The sequence below is a fragment of the Pyrgilauda ruficollis genome, unplaced genomic scaffold, assembly GCF_017590135.1.
Source record: "Pyrgilauda ruficollis isolate IOZ18807 unplaced genomic scaffold, ASM1759013v1 scaffold83, whole genome shotgun sequence".
Classification (NCBI taxonomy): Eukaryota; Metazoa; Chordata; class Aves; order Passeriformes; family Passeridae; genus Pyrgilauda; species Pyrgilauda ruficollis.
In genome coordinates, this window is record NW_024530266.1 from 711983 (window position 1) to 733118 (window position 21136).

Sequence of the window (21136 nt, forward strand, 5' to 3'; positions counted from 1 at the left end):
GCACATTCACAGCTAAAAAAGCTTCTCATTTAATCACACGACTGCTTGCAAATATTCAGTTTACACAATTTTACTTCAGAGTCGAGAAACAACTGTCCAAGGAGGGCATGTAATGTTTATTCTACTACTTAAGATTTTTTTACTGGAGAAGAGCAACTGAATATAGAATTTTCACACTGTGCTATTGGTCTATCAGCTACATCATGCATTCACCTACCCAATTCCCAGAAAAATCCAAACAGCTGGCAGGGAACATACCACACTGCTTTTGCATTTGAAATGGATGCTACCAAAAATATAACAGAAGGGGAAAAAAAAAATCCTCTGAAAGTAATTTATAAAGAGTCTTCAAGGTCCAAACCAAGTTTCACTGGGAGGGAAACACTTTGATTACACATTCACAATGCTGCAGCCTCACAGTATGCATCACTGGGCAAGGCAGATAATTGCTTGGAGGAGATATGCAGCCATACCTTTGAAAGCTGAAGTGCACAGGGTCACTTGGATGACCCCTGCAGAGAACATGTGTCCTACACCATGCTCAGTGGAAGTTAACTTAGAGCAACATAGTGACAAAAAAGTCATTCTGACATTTGATTGAAAAATCAAGCTGCTCTTAAATGTTGGCTTGGTGGCTCACCACCGCAGATTTAAAACATTCCTTCTCTTTACCCCATTGCTTTGAGCCTTCTGGATGTGTGGTGGGAAAGTAACAGAAAATGTAAATACATGACATCTGAATAAGCAGTTCAAGCACTCATTAAATCCAAGTGGGTGAGAGCTGTCTCAGCAAAACACTCAATTTTTCAAAGTGTAAAATACCTCCCCTTAAATTGCTGAGTTCACAATATCTCCTCCTTATCACAAAACAAGGAATAGATATTGGTCTCTCTGTACAATATCCAAAATGACTACCAATAACGTTTGTCTCAGAAATTACACAAATCATTCTAGCTCCTCTGAAAATCAGAAGAAACCTTTCTGTACCTCCTAATCATGACAAATTTAGGCTGGTTATCTACAGAGAGAGTGCTAAAATGTTCATCTTCTTTTTTTTTTTCTAAATACACTTCTCTCAAAATCATATGCACATGTTTTAAATCACACTTCAAATTCAAAATGCATACAGAATGGTACTTGCTCAGGATTTACAACCATAAGTTGAAATAGGCACTTGCTGATTTCATCTGAAAGTCACCAGTCACAAAGAAAATTCATCTTCCACCTCATGCAAAATTATCTTTTGATACTTATTTTGTCTGCCAATCTTCATCCAGATGGTATAATCTTCTCTTTCAAGGTCTGTCAAGAATCTGTGCCTGAATCTTAAGTGATTATTGAAAAGCTTTAAACAATCTGCTATCTTATTCAGTTGTTATTTTGTCCTCTAAATAGATACTACATTAAATTGTAGCTTGTGAACAAAGCGAAATTGTAGCATGAACAAAGTGAAGAGACATGTTTGAGCCACATCCTTATCTGAAGGATGTTACTGAGGACCACTTAGTTGAGGTGTTCTTTTACTGTTTTTGGTATAAAAGGAACCCAGAGAGAAACTTTAGCATGATTCAGAGTCAGTGAACAGATTTGACACAGCATCACCTTTACATTTGAAGGACATAGTCCCATTTAAGAAAACTGTCAGTAGATATTTTTTAAATTATTTGGTTGTTTTTAACTGGTTTATCCAACAAAGAAAACTGTATTTAACGTGCCTATATTATTATTTTTCCCCACTTCTCAAAACAATTTTTTCAACAAAAAAAAAATTGCCATCTTGAAAATAAAATCACAGAATCAGAGTAAACTGAGTTGGAAGGGACCCACAAGGAGTTCTGGCCAAAACCACAAATTAGGTTGGTTTTAATTGTAGGAGGGAGGAAAGAAAAGAGGATATGGTGTTGATGCAAAGAAAAACTGCCTTCATGGTTTCAGCCACTAATTCAGTATTGAGGAAAAAGTGTGTGAACAGGTTTGAACCCTTGACAAGCACAGTCCAGGAGAATGCTAGGATAACCAGGGTCACATCCTCTAAACACATTCTCTCTGCTGGTATTCCACTGGGCATAAGATCATAAAATTCCTGCTGCAAATATTTATTCTGCCTCCATATGAGAGTCAGACACAAGACTATGGAATTAATCAGTCTCTCGTTATCATTAAATACATCAAGACACATCACAGTGAATAACACAGAGAATAAAAGGTGAAAACACCCAACATCTCTTTACCCCAACTATTATAGTGATAATTTCACAGCAGGCCCTTATCTTTCATATCTCTTAGCTACCACACTGTGGATTCCTTCTCTCCCTGCCATTCTCTGAAATAATAAATTTTCAGCTGCTTCCCACAAAACGCCACATTGGGCACAAACAAAAAAAGGAGATTTAACCCTAAACCATTCTGAACAGATTAGTGCTCTGGACTCCTCAATCAGAATAAAATTATGTAAGTCATCTTAGTAAGTGCCATTATTCCTTGGTGGAAGTGGAAAGAGCCTTCCACAAAATTCAGTTTATAACATTTTTAGTCTCTGCTGGAAATGACACTCCTGAATTAAATGCACATGCTACCAAGACACAAAACCACCTCTCTCTCAAAAATATACATATTATATATATATATATAATATATAATAGAAAATTTATATAGAACATGGAAATATATCTGCAATTTATTATAAAAATCATTATATGGAAATACTATTATTAGTATCATACCACTAGGGTTTACTTAGAGGGCAAACTAATACAGCTCATGCTATGCATCACTGCTTGAGCCTCTCTACAGAGCTCAGTGGTTTTCTGACCCAATCAGAAAATGTACCCACATATCGACCACCACAACCAAAGCTAAGTGGAACAAGGATGTGTCATCCCAAGGCTGAAAATCTTTCCTCTCTTCACTGAGAGAAAAGCAGCTGAGAAAATGTTGCTATTTAACAGTGACCACCCAAGAAAATACTGAAAAACTGAGCATTGCCAGTAATGCCAGAAATCCGATCCTCCAGCTTTCATGGCTGCATTTTTACAGTTCTGATTATCACTCTGGTTACACAAGAATTTCAAACTCTTGTATTATTTCTTTCCACATAGACAGGCAGCACCTGCTAGAAGAGTCAACACAGCAAAGCAGGCCATCATTACCCCTAGTTCCCCTATGCTCCCCTCTGTTATTTCACATATATAAGATGAATTGCATGCAAAACTTGAGATGAACTTTCAGAACTTAAACCAAACTTAATAGGATCAAGTTACATATTAATACAACAGTAACATTACAACCCAATTATTCTTTTCCACATGAATACAAATATGACGCTTTTCTGACTTGATCTTTCTGTAAAAGAAATTGAGAACTTTCTCTTAACAGGCTGTTCTGAAGAAACTCCTACAGATGTGTATGAATATATTTCAAATTGGTTAAAATGCAGGTTTAGTAGAGTGATCAAAGAATTCATTAGGCTGCCAGAAGTTCCTTATCAACTGAGACAGATGGAAAATATACCTAAAATAAAGAGTATCTTGAGAACTTCTTATTTGACTAACAAGATCAGCTTTTTATTTAGAAGTTATGACTTCAAGCCATTTTTTATTCTGATCTTCATAATGAACAGTTGTTTACTGTGTCTGTGCTGATTAAAACCATTATGTTTGCAGCATTGTCCTGACACTTCTAATACAGGAATAGGAGAGTAGCACCAGGAAGAGTGATGGGATGCATAATTATGCACAGATGTCATATTAGCTAAACTAACCCCCAAATGTTTGTGATATAACTTCCACTGGGGCTAATAGAGCAGCATATATTTTGTTTCACTACAAAGGATAAAGATGAATTTAAAGATGCTTTACTTGTACTCAAGAAGCTCAGTTTTACAATTAATCTAGAAGAACATGAAAATAAATGTTTGTGACTATGTTTCTGCATCCTTAAATGTATTCATATTAAGTGTTCAGTCACATATTGTATTTTATGTAAATATTCCAGCAAGAAGTTTGATGACAGAATGTTTATACAAATACAAATTTCAGATGAGCTGTTTTTCTATAAGTTCTCTGACTCCTCTAACAGAAAGATTCATTGAAACAGGAAATAAAAATAACTGTGTGATTCCAGCATCCTATCAAACTGCTTTGATTTCAAATGGCAAGTATTTAACATTAATTACAGACAATTGTAGTCAATTTATACCCCCAAAAACTCTCCACATTGACTGTCTGGTTTTTTTGCTGGATGCAAAAAAAAAAAAAACCAAATATATTTGAAGGTTCAAATATTAAGGTTCTTTGTGCAATTCAATTAAATAAATTATCAAGTGATTTTTATTAGTGAAATATTTTTACACACCACTTTTCAACACTAAGAGTACATCTGAAATACAGGGGGAAGTAGTACTGATTTTAAATGACCACAGCAACACTAACAACTTGAGTCATAATGATGAAAAATCAATATGGACCCCAGTGTGAGCTACTGGACATGGGTATGGGGACCTAGAATTTAAAAATCAAGTGGCTAATACACTGCTGAGGAAAACCTCACAGTAGAACATGTACCATCTTGGGATCTTCCCCTGGCGGGGTGCCTACTCAGGGACGCCAGTTCTTGGGATCTGGTTTTGTTTGGTTTGGTGTGATTGGGAAGATCTCGAGGTGTGTCTCTGTTAAAAGTCTCTTTTCTTCAACTCAGCTGTTAAAGAAGGAATCGCAAAGTCTTCGGTTCATATTTTCAAGGCTGTTTATTGTTGCTTATTTAAGACGTTTTTTCTCTCCGACCCACAGAGGTTTGTTCAGCAGGTCGGTCTGAGGCACGTATTCTGCTTCTTGGGTTGGTGTTATCTTTTATACTACAAACTACCTACACTGTGTTTGCAATTATGTTCCAATACTTATCACTTTTGTTAGACAGTGACTTTTTACTCTAAACTAATCTGTGAATGCTAACATTATCTTGAACATGGATGCCAGGGAGAAGAAAGAAGAAGGACAGGGTACACCCAAATCCTTCCATCTTGGAACCCCTGACCCCCTGTACAGAATCTTAAACTTTTCCCTTCACGCTGTGATTGCTACTACTATGCTACTTAAACTTTTGCGACCTGTAATTCTTCATATAAAGTTGGTAATTTGCTCCATGAGTTGAGATCGAATTCCCAGGTGTCTTTGGCCTCCTGCCAGGGTCTCTGAGCCCCTACCAGGGCTTTGAGCCATCCAGGGCATCCCGAGACATGTCCTGGGTTCTGACAGTACCATAAAGGCTGAAGTCCACAAATACAGATCAAGATCTAAAAAAGGGAGTAGCATAAAAATTGAACTATTTTATTACCTGCCCTTCTAAAATGTCACTTTTACTGCAATTAGAAACTTCAAACTAGAGGTGCAACATGCTAGTTCTTCTTATGTTTAATCCATTTTCAGAGTAAAATCAGGAGGGCCCTGCTCTATTCAACCCCATTTGTTGTAAGATCAGAACCATTTAATGATCATATGTAAAGAGAACCCCATAGTGTAAGAAGAACCTGCCCATGGTTTGGAGTACAGGATCCACAGTAAGGAACATTTCAAGTGGCAGGAAATCTAACATCTCATTTTTTAACTTTATAATGCTACCCTTTAACAAATATTATTAACCATCCAAAGATCCCAGAGACTTCACCAAAGACATGGCACATCCCAAAAGTGACAGTGACTACTGCCAGGATCTAAGTGCTCCTGTCAGCATTGCAAGGGTTAACACTGAGTTCCAGCAGTTTATGGTTGGTCTCTAATTAATCTGAAAGAAACATTTCATTCTTTCATCATTGCTAGCCAGCAGGTTTTAGACTAACTGCATTCATACACCCCACAGAAAAACTGACTGCAATTGCAGTGAGTGACTAGACACAAAATTCAAGGCTCTTCACTTAGAAGGGCAAGAACTGTTCTGCCTTATGGAATCACAGAATGCCCTGGGTTGGAAGGAGCCTTTAAACCACCTAGATCCATCCTCCCTGCCATGGCAGGGACATCTCTTCATAATATTTAATTTAATAATGGTTCTTATAAACCAGTTTGCTTAATTCTGACAAGAAAACATGAACTGAAGTCCTTCACAGTTATCTAAACTTTTCTCATAACGTGTCATCCAAGCTTGGCTTCCACTGGAAAAAGAATTACAAACAGCTCTTTTGAGGGGGCAGGAGGAGAGGGCTCAGAGCTTTTTATTTGTACAATATAATCTTATATTTTTAAACTTTACTTACCCTGAGGACTTGGAAAGCCTTACTGTTCATGCCAAGGTATTCTGGTATCAAGCTCTGCTTGGAATAGCCAGGACAGTTCCCTACAGACAGGGGCTGCAGACAGAGGAAAACAGAAAAGAAACTTGCTTTAAACACAGTCCTGCTGGTTTGCTGGGTTAGTCTGGGTGTACAGGCTTGGACAGTGTCTCTGACAGCTGCTGGCAGGAGATCATTTCAGCAATTCCTCAGATCAAGCATTGCTCCATTTGCTGCTGCCTGTGCAGCCACAACCCACTGGCTAGTGCACAATCCTCCTGACCAGAGCAGAATGACAGTGCAAAAGCTCTGAATTCTCATCTTTATACATGTTTGTGTTTTCACACCTTTCTCCCAAGGATGGCTTCTCTTTGCTAAGCCATGTCACTGTTTAATGCTTTTACAGAATTTATCATTGCCATGTTTAAAACACAGCTTATTTTCAATTTATTTAAACTTTCGCAAGTCCCATAACAAATAGACCTCCAGTTCTTGAAGATGCAGAGGATTTTTTTTTTTTAATTTATTTAACAGCTATGGAAATCTATAGTTATCCCTTGGGCTTTCAGAGATTTGCTTCAAGCTTCCTCCAGGTTTTTTGTTTGGCTGGGTTTTTTTTATGATAACTGTTTTGTAAAGTACTTTACAGTTTTAACTTGTCACATTTCACACCCAGAGTGAAAACACCAAAGCTTTGAAGTGTGATTTGTTTCCACAGCTACACTTTCTTGTACATTCTGACCACATTAAGGACTCAGTTTTAACACCTTGACAGAGGATTTTTGAATGGGATTGGAGATCAGGGTGAAAACTGGCACTTGGAAACACTAATTCCCTTACCACTTCACTACAGGCTTTGATTTGGAGTCCTCTGCCCTAAAATGAGAGATTAAATTCTTGCCTGTTGTAGAGGAATGGAGGGAAGTAAAAGAATCCAAAAGAAAACAGAACAAAAAACCAAAACCTTGTAGTAAATTAACTTCAAAAGGGCTAAATGCAGATAGACTCTGGCTATGATGCACATCTCAATTATTCTGCTACAGGATGCTAAAAAACACTGTTCTGCAATTCCCTTTAATCGTATTTTCATCTCTGTACATGATTTTATGTAATATACTACACAGAATATGAATGTTAGCTAGCAAAGCATTTCGAGTTTCAATTATAAACAAATCTGATAAATATAGCAGAACCTCAAGTTAAAATATTGATGCCATAAATTAATATTGCCTTTTTCTAATGAGCAACATTTGCTCCTGAGGAGCAGAACCATAAAGTAAGTGTAACTGCAACTTCTTTTTCAAATATCAGTGACATTAAGTCTTCTTCTTGGTTAAAATCAGGTATTGGAGCCTTCCTTTATCACGAGCTGAGGCAAACAGACTTTGGAATATTGCACTGTATATTCTGTGTGGAGCAGCAGATATGTGATTTCCCCCCAGTTTCTCCACACAAGCACATGCACAAGAAGCTGCTCCTGCTTTCACACCCATTTGCTGGTGGCTTGTTCCCTGAAAGCTGAAGTCTGGGTTTTGCAGAAAAGGAAACTCAAGGCTGGAAAAGCTCAAACATTTCAACTGGATATTTTAAAAGGAGTCACTGATATTGAATCTTGCTAAACATACCATGGAACATCAAAGGAAACAGAGCCAAAAAATCCTGATAGTTGTGTGTTCTATTTCAAGTCTGAGTGACAAACCTGTCACTTTTCTGATCTGAGAAACTTTTTTTTAAAAGAATCCAATTACTAAACTGGGGGGTGGTAGCCATTTCCTAAAATATTCTATTTCATCAAGGAATTTTTCTCTCTGGATTGAACAAGATCAATGGATGTGCGTAACTTTTTTGCACATGAGCAAATAAGCAGCAAGAAAATTAAATGCACCTTAAATGATTGTTTTAAAATAGGAAAAAAAACCCACAGAAAATATAAACCCAGCATTCCCAAGCATTACACATGGCATTTGAATGATATCTTGTGTGCATTCAGAAGTTTTGAATGACAGAAAGATGTGATTTTTCAGCTACAGAGCAGGTGTGCTATTTAGATGCAATGTTAGATCAGAGAAAACTACTGCTTAGAAGGAAAAGCACAAAGACTACATTGAAAATTACTTTAAATTTTCTTTTACCATAAAGGCTCAATTTATAACCAATATACTTTAAAAAAAATCCTTTTATATGTTTAATCAATCCTCAGGGATCTCTCTGATTCAATACAAGAAACTCTAACATCTTTGCTTTCCCATTAAGTTTGTGGCAACAGTTTTTAGAGAGAGAAGGCTACAATAAGAAGGAAAAAAAAAAAAAAAAAAAAAAAAAAAACCACATTAAAAGAGCTAAAAAACCACTAAACAAAATCAATGCTTTTATTTCATTAGCTGTTCAAAAAGACATTCAGTCAATACCATGTATGGGAAGAATCCATCACCACTTACAAAGGAATAATTTCAGAAATATTCTCATTCTGATCCTAGCTCTGATTTGAATTAGGAAAAAAAGTATTGGAAAAGTAAGAAACTATTAAAGTCAAAGTGCTACTGGCTATTAATTATTTTTAAACATAGCGTTCAAGTAAAATTAAAATATCAATGAATGATCAGAGTCCAAAAGCTCTACTTGTCTTGGCTCAGTCTTGTAAGCATTCTCAGGCTGAAGGATCTGCAATGATTTACTCTTGATGATCTTGTCTCTGCAGCTTCACTTCATTTACTCTAATTGCATTGGCATAGACAAAGATAATATTTGGCAATAATACAAAGCCTGTGCCTGGACCTACTTTACCAATCTGGCTTCTGCCAAATTTTAAAGAAAGAATTCCAAAATTAATCAAAGACAAGACAGATTGGAAGAAGAATATTATGATTCCTTTGGAATGACATTGATTGGGACTCTGAACTGGCTGGAACTGCTTTACTCAAACCTCCATAACAGATTGAACGAGTTGTTCTGTGCTACCGCAGTTGGATTTAGAAATTTCCCTTTGTGTTCCTCAGCACAGAAAATGAAAATCATTTCCAGAAGTGTCATGAGGAGGGTTTTGCCTTTAAAGTATTTATTAGTAATATCAGAAGCATCTTACTTTCTGTGCTAATAAACAGCTCAAACACATAAATATACAATTTACACAGCCATATTCACTACTCTACATGGGTTTTCTGGAAAGAAATCAAAAATATAGTCTTAACTCATCGTGAATGCAATCAAATTATTTAATTGAATAGATTTTAGTAACATATTTATATTTCTGTCATCAGAAGTAAAGTTATTTAATGGACAAGAAAATATAAATAAGCTTGTCAGATAAAAGTTTATAAATCTGTAAATCAAAGATACTTTTATCCCCACGATTTGTCATTGTTCAGAATATTTAATCTTCCTGCAAAACACCCAGCCAGCTAATGCCCTGATACAAGTGACAGAGGTTGAAGTTTGACTTACACATTTAAATAGAACATCAGAAGCTGAGACATGCTGGCTCTTGAGTCCTGCTGCCTCAGCATCTGAGCATGGCCCCAGACAAAGCTTGCCAAGGCACTTGAAAGAAAGGCAGCTGAAAGTTATGAAGGAGTTGAACTGGATCAGGAAAAGAGCTGCAGCACCTTTTAAATGTGAATTATGTTGCCTTGGCAAAAGCAGCCCCTTTCTAAATCTAAAGCACTCAATCACTGAGCAAGCCAGTCCAAAGTGGTACCTACCACTTGGTAACAGCAGTGAGGATCCCAGTGCCCAAACAGCCACCATGGGCTTCACGTGATTCCAAGTGTATTTCAAGAGAACAGCTGGCAGATGGCAGCTGGAATGGTAACCAGACTTGTAGGAAAATGGGCACATTGGCAGTTTGTGGAAGCAAGGTGACAGATGGAAAGAGAGGAAGATGCACAAAGTGCTATTAGAGATTTTAGGCAGAAGCTCACCAGCTACTAATTTGATCATGTAGAGAAAATTGCATTGAAAACCTTCATCCAGAAAATTGATTTACTGGTTCCCCTACCAGGTGGATACTCTGGTACAATAAAATGCAGCCATTTTACACCATGAATAGCTTTAAAATAACCCGAGTTACTTTGCAGCCATTAAACAAAGAGATTTGGACACGATGAAGCAATACTTAGGCACTTTGTGTGAAGAATCCAGCTATACAGGGAACACAGAGTCAGGTACAATGTTAACAACAGTACAGTGACAGGGATGAGTTTAACATCTGTCTCTTACTGTGTTTACATTTATCCAGATCTTAAGACAATAAATAATCAATAAACAATCCTGATAAGCTAGAACTGTTATCAACAGCTCCAAGAATTCAGCTGTTAAATTCAGCTCCAAGAATAAAGAAATCAAATTCAATTATTTGTATATTCATTTCATCCAATGTGATATGATCAGCCTAAAATTACTTTAAGTTGCCTCTTTACACATAAATTGACAGGAAATACAGGAAGCACCATTTGTATCACCTTTTTTCAAACACCGTCCCTTGAACCACCACTGACTAAAATCAAGGTGTGCATTACAAAGACTCCTTTTTCAAACATGAGATAAAGTTATTTGTGCTGGTTGTACAAACATGCAAGGTGTTGTCAGTTTTAGTCAAAGCAGTATCAGTAAGACAACCAACATGCTAAGTTCGGGTTCAATAGGTCACACCAATCACTTGCACGTTATTTTTATTTTGTCATTCTGCTTGGATAATCAGATTATACCTGCATTTCAATCTTTCACTATTTAATTAGGCAAAGCCTTCATTCACTCAGGCCACTTGCACAATTATGGCAGATAATTTAGTGAAGTAGACAAAGATGAAGAAGAAATCAAAGCTGACATGATGCAGGAAAAAAACTGGATTAGCATTTTCTCTCTGTCAGAGCTTCCTTCTCCACCTGTGCTCCCTCTCCTCAGGCATCTGTCTAAGCAGAGTACTCACAATAGTGACAGGCTGGCAGATTTCTGTTAATTTTTTGGACCTGCAAATGTCCATTCTTTATTTAGCAGTGGTGCCCACCAGGTTCCAGCAGCTTTGCAGTGCAGGTGTTCAGGACACAGTCCTCTCGGAGACACCATCACACAACATCCCAGCAGACTTGTGGTGGACTGAGAAACGTTTACAACCTCTGAAAACTTTGGCAAGTCTAGAAAATTCTGCCATTGCTGTGTTAAAAAACACTGCATTTTTAATGCAGCTGGTTTTGCCCTTTTTGTAGACAGAAGCCTGTTACTCAACAAGCAATTGAATTGCATATTCAGCATGCAAGCCCTGTTAGCCTGGTTTTCAGGGTGCTTTTTGTTTGCAAGCAGGAGGCAGACAAGTAAGAGAGGGAAGGCAGTGTGAAGTGTTAGAGTAATTGCTTACAAGATCTGTTACAACAGCCTCTAGAGGTGTTATTTGTTGTACACAGCATCCACATTTGGATAAGGAACTGATACTACACAGCTCTAAACCCCTGCTCACACACTAGACCACACAAAGCACTGTTGGAGAGACCTGAGCTCCTCATTTGTTAATTTATAGTTATTTCTTCAAGTATTCCAAAGTGGAAGGGAAACTTCCCCCAAGATTAGCCACACCTGATTTCAAAGTAATTTACACAAAGAAATTAGTGTTTTCTTGCATTTTAGACATCAGATCAATTTAAATTTCTCAGATAGAAACAGATTAAAACTCATGAGCTGGAAACTGTGCAGGGCACAGCTCAGACTATAACAGCCTGGAATATTGTAAAAGAAGCAGATGACCACAAATAGCTTCAGGACTGGAAGAAAAGAAACAAAGCCACAACTTCAGCAGACACCACCTCTGAGCACCGTCATCAGGCAGGCACTAACCCACTCACAAAGGCTTGAAATCCCCGCATTCAGCTTAAAGTAACACTGCTCATTATGTAAGAAAACAGGATGAAACAGAAATTTCATAGCTACTACTGAATACATGACGGATAGTAAGTACTTATAAGGCATTTGTATCCAAAAAAAAAAAAAAGAAAAAAAATATTGCAGATGAGGAAAGCATCTACAATTACTCAGTAACTAAACTATATTATATAAACTATACCTATATATAATCTACAGCTCTACCACAGGTATTATGACTGCTGCATCTAGAAGTCACTGTGATATGGCCATATATTGAAGGATATATGTATAATTCTCCACTTGGGAGCTCTGAGGCTGCAGTACTATAATCAAAATACTGCATTGTCTAGCAGTAGCAAACCAAGAACTCTTCATAATTTGTATGACACCAAGAGGACCAAGAGACTTAAAACTAAGACACCTGCTTGTAAGGATACAAGAGGAGAGCCACAAAAGAACACCCTGTGGCTGCAAGGAATTCCCACTGCCCTGATGTTTTGCAATGTTTCCACTGATGATTTTTGCCATCATGGTTATTTCTATTTATTTCCAACTCTCTATTTCCTGCTCTAGCAGTTCAGAATTCTCTGCAAGTCAGACATTCTGAAGAACACGCAGAGCTCAGATACACCCTAAACCAAAAGCTTTTCTTTTTGTAGTGAAAAGCTCAGCAAGTATTTGATGAATGAGAAAGGTACTGCTGAAATTTTATGAAGGGCTTCCATTTGAATAAGACTGCTGAATAAAACTTGGACAGTCCTTGAAACACCTGAATTTATGGGAATTTACTGCCAGACACCTTCTCAAAGACTTTTTATATCACAGACGGTTTCTTTTATCAGTTGCTGGATCACTTTGTTGGTTTTTTCTTTAATTGAAGTAATTTGTTACTGGCTCCCTCTCTCATGACCTCAAAATCAGATAGAGCTGTATTTCAGCAACCAACAGTACCCAGAATTCATAATAAAGACTGAAAAGCTTCAAGCACTCTTTGGTAGTACCTGTTTTATTTGAAAGGAAAAGCTCAGCTAATAAAGCAGCCTTTGGGGGTTTGTTTCCCAAAAGCCTATGAACATGGAAGGGTTTTTTGTGTCAGTGCTTGATGAGATTAATGACAAGTTAGGTCATTTCCACAATGTTTGTAACTTGTCCAGAACTACATAACTACTGACAGAAGTACATTGTGCTTTGAGAGCCCTCCAGCAATTTTAACAACCCTTCATCATGAAATAACACTTGATTTTGATCCTTCTCGTGTTTGGGCTTCACTTCAGAAATTTCCTTTCTGTTTTCCTGTATGCCTCAGGCTCATCGATTTTTTTTTTTTTTCCCTTAAGACTCCAGATTTTTAAAGAAAAAGCAAAATCTAGTTTGGGAATGAGACAAGGTGTGGCAGGAAGTTACCAGGCTATGTAAACTTCTTGGACTGAAAATTAATTATTTCATATATAATATATAAATACAAAATAATATATAAATACAAAAAAAAATAAGTAAAATAAGTTACCCCACTCCTCAAAAAAAGTAAAGCAGATTTTTAATAAGTATCCTTAAAAATACAAATTGATTGCCAAATCAGAGACTGAGAGAAATAAATTTCCTTGAACAAATAAGTGCTTATGCTTCCCAAATATGCTTCAACAGAAGTTCCTGGTAACTAGTCTCCACTAATTTGAGATTGTATCTCCATCATTTAAAGATAGAATCTCAGGAACTCAGAGTCAGCACAGAGTCTTGCATATCAAATTTATTTTGATTCTTGCTATCAAGGCATCAACTCATTTTTCCTTGTTAAAAAATATTTTTAAATTGTTTTGATATGAGGGTTGCTTAAAGATCAATGAAGATTAATATGAGATCATTAAAATCAATGAGGGCAACTCTGAACACCAATTCCAGGAAGGTTTCCATTGGTACATCTATTAGAAAAAAATTAACTGTACATCCACAGTGGAAATAGTCTTACAAGTTAGACCCATCTTCACTAGATGCAAACAGTATCAGATGTAGATGTTCAGTTTCAAAAGTGTGATTGATTTCTGGGTTGGTAAGAAATTAAAGATATTGCACATGCCCTGTAATACTTAAAGAGTCAGAGGGCTCATTTCTATAGCCTCACTACTGTGCTGACAGGACTGACAGGGACAGCTGAAACTTTTGCATAAGCAGAAATTTAGTTTTTCTTTAAAGGAAAGAAAATTTCCCAAAATCTACATTAAGAAAAAGAATCTAGTATTATCAGCAGACCAGGAAAAAGAGAAGCATGTTCACGTGTTAGGCACTCACATTGCTCTGTCCTAAGGACAGATCCAGGCAATTTGGCACTTCCACAAGTGCAATGGTTTTATTTTATTGCCATCATTTTTGCTTCTTTGAATCTTCTTTTCACAAAAGAAGCTTAAAGGCTTTGGACTTTGGCTTTTTCTGACCCAAATATATGATGCTACAGAGAATACTTCATTGAGAGACATTAAATAAAAGATAACTCTTTGAAGCATCAGAGAATCAGGTGAAAATTTAAGATTTGGGAAAATAGCTTAGCTGAAAATACACTGAATTGCAATACATCATTTTCTTTCATGTATGTTGTTGTCATACCTAAAGGATTCAGAAAAAGGGAAAAGTGAAGCCCTAATTTCAGAGATTCCACCCCAGGAAGAGATGAGAAGAACCAGCATGAGATGCTGTTAAATATGCTTAGCCACAGCAGTGCCTGAGCTGACATGTCACCCCCTCTACTCCAGTTCTATGAACTTGGGATGCTGAGCCAAGTGTGGCTTCTCTTGCTGCACCAACACAGCTCAGGAACACATTGCCTGAGTGAAAAAGGCTTTCCATGGAGAGCCAGGACCCTTGGAGCACCAGCACAGCCTAATGGCTTTCAGAGGGTGTGCTGGATCTGGCTGGAGGAGCGTGAATTTTCTTCTCAGAGCCTGGTATGGGGCTGTGTTTTGGATTTGTGCTGAGCAGAGAATTGATAATACAGAGATGTTTTCGTCATTTTTGAGAAGGGCTTACACAAATCTAAAGCCTTGACTGGATTTCTTTCTCTTAGGGAGGACAGACAGCTGGGACAGGTGATTCACACTGATGGAAGAGAGATTCCAGACCAGATGGCAACATACTCAGTTTATAAAGAGGGGAAAGATAGGGAAGTGAGGGACATTTGTAGCACTGGCATTTGTCTTCCCAAGACACTTATGTGGGACAGGACCATGCTCTCCTGGACATGGCTGAACGCCTGTCTGCCCATGGGAAGGAATGAATGAATTCCTTGTTTTTCTTTATTTATGTGCACAGATTTATTTTTTTTTTCCTATTAAATTGGTTTTATGCCTCCCCATGAGTTTTCTGGCTTTTACTCTTCTGATCCCCTCCCCAACCCCACTGGTCAGGGAGTGAGCAAGCAGCTACCTGGGGCTTGACTAAACCACAACAGAGAGAAAGAGGACCAGAGGGAATCCTTAGTCCTTCCAAATAATTTAGGAGTATTAATCAATGGTTCCCCTTCTTAGCCAAAGTTCTCACACATTTTTTGGTAGCCAAGGTCCTATACAAGCTATTCCAGTCGGACAAAAAAACGTACCTTATGTATCTTGTTTTCTGCTACTACAGAAACTTCCCAAAAAAAGACATTTTGGACATGGCTAATAGTGTTGAGCCAGGGTCCTACTTCAGCTGCTTCTGCAACATGGATCCAATCCTTCCCGGAGTGGAAAAGTTGGCACTCAAGAAAAATTAGAATGAGATGTGATTCACATAAGCTTCAGTGACTCACAGCCACTGCAGGAACCACCCCAGATATAAAGACCTGGCACAAAATAGATCAGGACTTGCATCCTTCTTGCACAAAGGCTTGGGCTCGCCCTTGTTTCTAAACAATCAACCCCATTTCTGTTAGAATCCACCTTCTAGGCAATGTAAAGTTGATCTCTTCACTGCTTGTGCACTAGCACAGTATTTCTTCCTGAGGTTTCACTTTCAGAACTAAAATATTAGGTCAGGTTCAGTGAATAAATTTCCTTTCCTTAGAAGAAAAACATTTAATGGCAGGGCAGTTCCACTGCTCAGGATACCACATCTACAGTGTGGAGCCATACTAAGAATAAAGAGTGCAAAATGGGAAAAGGGGGTCAGGGGGAATCATCTATGCCAAGGTACTTTTCATCAACTAGAGCACTGACCAAATTCACCTGTTACTCTTTGGCTGCCTGTATTCCTGCATGGTCAGCAAACAATTGGAGAGACTGTGTATTATTAGATTTATTTTATGTATCAGTCACATAGGAGTAATATTTTACTCTATAAAAAGGAAGAACTTATGGGTAAACATCTCCTTGCTGGCTTCAGCAGTTAATAACAAGAAAAGATTCCCTGCCCAAATCTGAAGACTAAAGTCTGCATCAAACACAATATTTGGCTCAACCTTGGGATATTCAGGACCCTGGACAAGGGAGGAAATCCACCCGGCCGTTACTTTCTCAAAGAAAGGAACGTGTGACGTAAACCTGACCTTCCCTTCAGCCAAGTATAAGGATGATGTTTCAAAATACAGCATTCTTGATAAATATGCAAGAGTAACATTTCCATTTGTTCTGATATTATCAATTTAACATTTCTGTAATGGGGCCTCTACTCATACCCTCTTGCAGTTGCTGCTGTCAAGACCTTTATTTTTTTTTTCACATACAGATACAGATTCTGCTATTAAAAAAAAAAGAAGCCTTTTTTCCTTACCAGTAATCAGAGCTGCTTTCAATCCCTCCATCTTGCTCATTCTTTTTCTTTCTATCCAAAATAATTCAAAGTTACTAATAGAAGAAAAACTGACCTACAGGGAATCTTATAGGAAAAAAAAAAAAAAAAAAAAAAAAAAAAAAAAAAAAAAAAAAAAAACCAGAAAATGAGATTGTGAGGAATAAAAATTCTTGTGCAAAAAGAATTGAGGCATTCACGTGGCCTTTTGCCATGGCCTTACTATATGGATATGGTTACATGAGAAGACAGGCAGGCTATGAATCATGACATGGAGTAAAGAATAAGAAAGCCTATTGGCTTTAAATTATTTTTTAATGGAAGGTATTTAGATTAATTAGTGTCCAGAGTAATCTGTGAAACTGGTGAAAAGCAAAAGTAAGGAGAAAATGCGATTAACAGCATTTTTTGTCATATTACATAGCTTTCAACTCATGTTGTTGGAATATTCAACTGTAGATCAGAAACTAAAGAAAACAGAAACATAAAATTGAAACACATCAGAAGCAGCACACATTACCTAAACTAACTTGTGCACAGGGGTTCTAAAAGATTCTACCAGAGACATCTTTAATGCTAAGGAATAGACTGACTGAGCACAGTACATTTTCTTCTCTTTTTGTCCAACCCTCCAAACAGGCAGAAAGTAAAGAAAGTGTTGAAATTACTAAATCAATAGAACAGAGAAAAAAAGTGAAGCTCCACTAAAATCAGGCAGGTCACAAGCTCCCTAGGAATACACAGCAACTAGGGGAAAAAAATCTTAGGGAGAAATCACCCAGAAAGTAAAACATCTGCTACATTAAGAACATTTTTGAAAGAAAGACATTCTATTAGTAGGCCAGAACTCCAGCACAAATGGTGATGGGATAACTACAGTTATTTTTCTGTCCAGGGTGACAAGGGAACAATAACTGATGACAAGAATGGCATCTAGGAGAAAAGTTTTATTGGCAGCCGTTCAAGAACACGTTTCTCCAAACAAAAAAAAAAGTCAATATGCAGCTCAAAATAATGAGTTCAAAAGTTAAAGCAGAAAGTATTTAAATAATCTTAAAATGGTTTCAAACCAAAAAGAAAAAAGAATTCAAAGTTACTACTAAAAATAGACATAAAGTGAGAGTACAAAAGAATGATGAGTTTCATGACTGATTTTCATTACTTATTCCACAAAACAGAGCCCAACAGTCCATTTTCTTCTGCTCATTCCATCTGTAATTTCAAATGACTTGAAGTCTGGACATATCAGCATCACAGCACCCAATTTCTCTGTGCAAGTACCATGTGCAGAGATGAATCCTGGAGTTCATCAATCAAGCTATGGCTTAGGTTATAGTTCCTTGTTCTGAAGGATGTACGGATGCATATTCCAAAAAACACAATAAGAAACCTTATGCCCCCTTCAAAGGAACAACAAGCAGATGGGAAATATACACCACTGAAACATTCCCAGCAGCAAGTGAAATCAGAAGTTATTCTACTTTTGAGATCCAGCTTTTTGGCAAATATGACTTCTGGATCAGTTCTTTTTGTACAAAATCACCTTGAATATATATATATATATATATATATATATATATATATATAGAGATTACAACTTAAAACCTAATGTCTCAGCTTCATTTTAATGAGACAGGATAAATATTTAAACTACACACCAGACATTTCTTTTCCCAGCTCCTAGACAAGTACTCCTTAAATCCAATTCTTTTATCAGTCCTGGCTCACTATATCACATTTGATCCAGTGCAAGACCATGCAGTTTGGAATTATAGACCAGCTGGGTTATGTGTTGTTTCCTGAAGAGCCATTGTACAATTTAACATGAAGTAAATGAATTTGTATTGCATTTAACACAATTTTTTTTTAAATAAAGCACTGAAAAAAACCCACTGGATATTCAAGAGCAAGTTAAAGAAAGAACTACAACCCTTACTGAGCAGACATAAGCATCCACATATCTTAGACAGCTTCTCACCTTTTAAAGGCTGAGTCAGGGGAATTATAAAAACAGGTGGTAACGGGGGCAGTGAGATTAAAGGGATTGCTGCCAGAAGGTGAACCTTCTCCTGAAAAATCAGTTATCACTGTGAGTCACTACATGACTATCACCTGGCTCAGAGATGATGTTCCACATTTGTCTGAAGGAGAAGCAGGGAGAGGGTCACAGCAGAATATAAATATATTTAAAAACTGTTCTAAGGCATCTTGTGAAAGTCAAATGCTAAAATATTTTGGGTAAAGATGAAGACAACAAAAAAAAAGAAAAAGGTGAATTAGAAAAAAAAAATCAATATCACAATATCAGTCATTCCCTATGAATGATAAAGGAAAAAATGTTTAGTGAAGAAAAGTGTTTTGTTTGAGGCACAGTAGAGGCACACAGTGGAACAAATGACATTTATTTTGGTCAGCTTATTGTGAAAGCAGTAGGTGATTACAATGGTGATTTGAATGTCACAGGAATTTGATGAGGCATACCTCAGAGCTCAGCAAATCCTGCACAGCAGCAGAACCAGAGGCATCTCAGTCGAGTATAAACTACATGTGGCACAGATGATAGAACTTGGTATTTTTCCCTAGGATTTTTTTCTCCAGAGACACAGCCTATTACAATGTGTTCACAGCCTCACAAGCCATACAGACTGCAAGTTCATGGAGTCTGATTCTCAATTTATTGAAGAAAAATGTCAGCCAGTTATAAAAAAAAAGCCCTCTCCGGAGCACAGCAGAGCAGCCTCAGGAAAGGAGAATCTGAATGAGTAAAACATTTGCCCCCAAACACTCTGATGCTCTGCACTCATGTTCTGTCCTTTGCCAGCTTCCCAAGGCAATGCATTTTTGGGAAAGCTCAATTCCAGATCTGCCAGCCAAAGCCACTGCTCCAAGACTCCAATCCCCCTTAAAGTTCGTAGTCTGTTGACCAATAAATCACTTGGCTGTCTCTAAAATACTTCCAGTAATTCTGACTGTCATCCAAAAAGCTGGAACCAGTAAAGCCAGAGCATCAGTGCCATTGGGAACCCCAGGGTGCAGCACAGCAGTTCTACATCAAGCAGAGATTTCCTGATGTGGATGTTACTACTCGGGGAAGATACAGACCAAAGTGCAGAACCAGTGGCATTGCTGGGAAATGCTGACAGCACTCTGAGATTTGGCTTCACTGATGCAATATATCACTGTTTGGAGATGGAAATCATGACATTCATCTCAGCTCATATATAAGAGATCCACTTTCATTTAAGAACCAGAAAAGCAATTTCATTGCAATTATTTAAAGTACTTCTAATTAAATCCATCCGCTTTATTTGTAAAAGTAAGGTTTGATAAACTTCATTTCCCAGTGGGAAAATGTGAATTAAAAGAGAAAATTTTGCTGGTTCTGAAATGGCATTTTATATCTCCATATTAAATAGATTAAATTACTTTAAAACATTAAAAAACTGACACATTAAAATCCAAAATAAAAGACAATTGATCACTACCAAGTAAAATAAACAGAGCCACCATTAACATACATGACTATCTCATTCATTATGTTTGTCATAATAAGTATCTAATTTTATTAAGAAACAAATTTTGGTATAGGAACTCATGGAGTACGAAATCATTTTTGCATATATTTCTTACATATATGAGAACACAGAAGAAGTAGGGATCTACAAGCCTCATAAAACCAAATTGTTGAAAGAATATGTATGCAACAGAGCCTAAATCAACTCCAGCTATTAACTGGCAATTCACAAGTACACAGTGCAAACAACTCCTCCAAAATGCTTTTCCCCTCACTTGGCAGCCCTTCATAAAACAGTAGTATTCCCTGGATACAGCTGGAGAATGGTTTTGGCTGTTCTCTATAACCTCTGTGAGCCCCAGTGGTTTTTCCTAATCTTTTTTTCCAACCTGTGCAGTGACAGGCTATAGCCTTGCCTGGCTGCCTTGCTGAGGTGTTTTGGGGTTTGTGGGTTGGCTCTCAGCACTCACCAACCAGCCAGGTTCATGTCATAGGTGCAGGGGAGCTGGGCAGAAGAGATCCAAGGCAAAGGGAAAAAGAAGATGCTTGCTGTGAAAAGGTTGAGAGATGCTGTGTTGGAAATCTCTTGTAGCATTTTTTTTATGCATAGGTATCTCAAAGTAGGGTTATAAGAGATGTGTTTCATTTTGTTCAAAACATGTACTCTGTACATTCAAGAGGTAAAAAATAAAGTTCTACACCAATCATCAATTAGTACTACAGGGCAAAGAATATCAGCTTTTCTGTCTTCAATA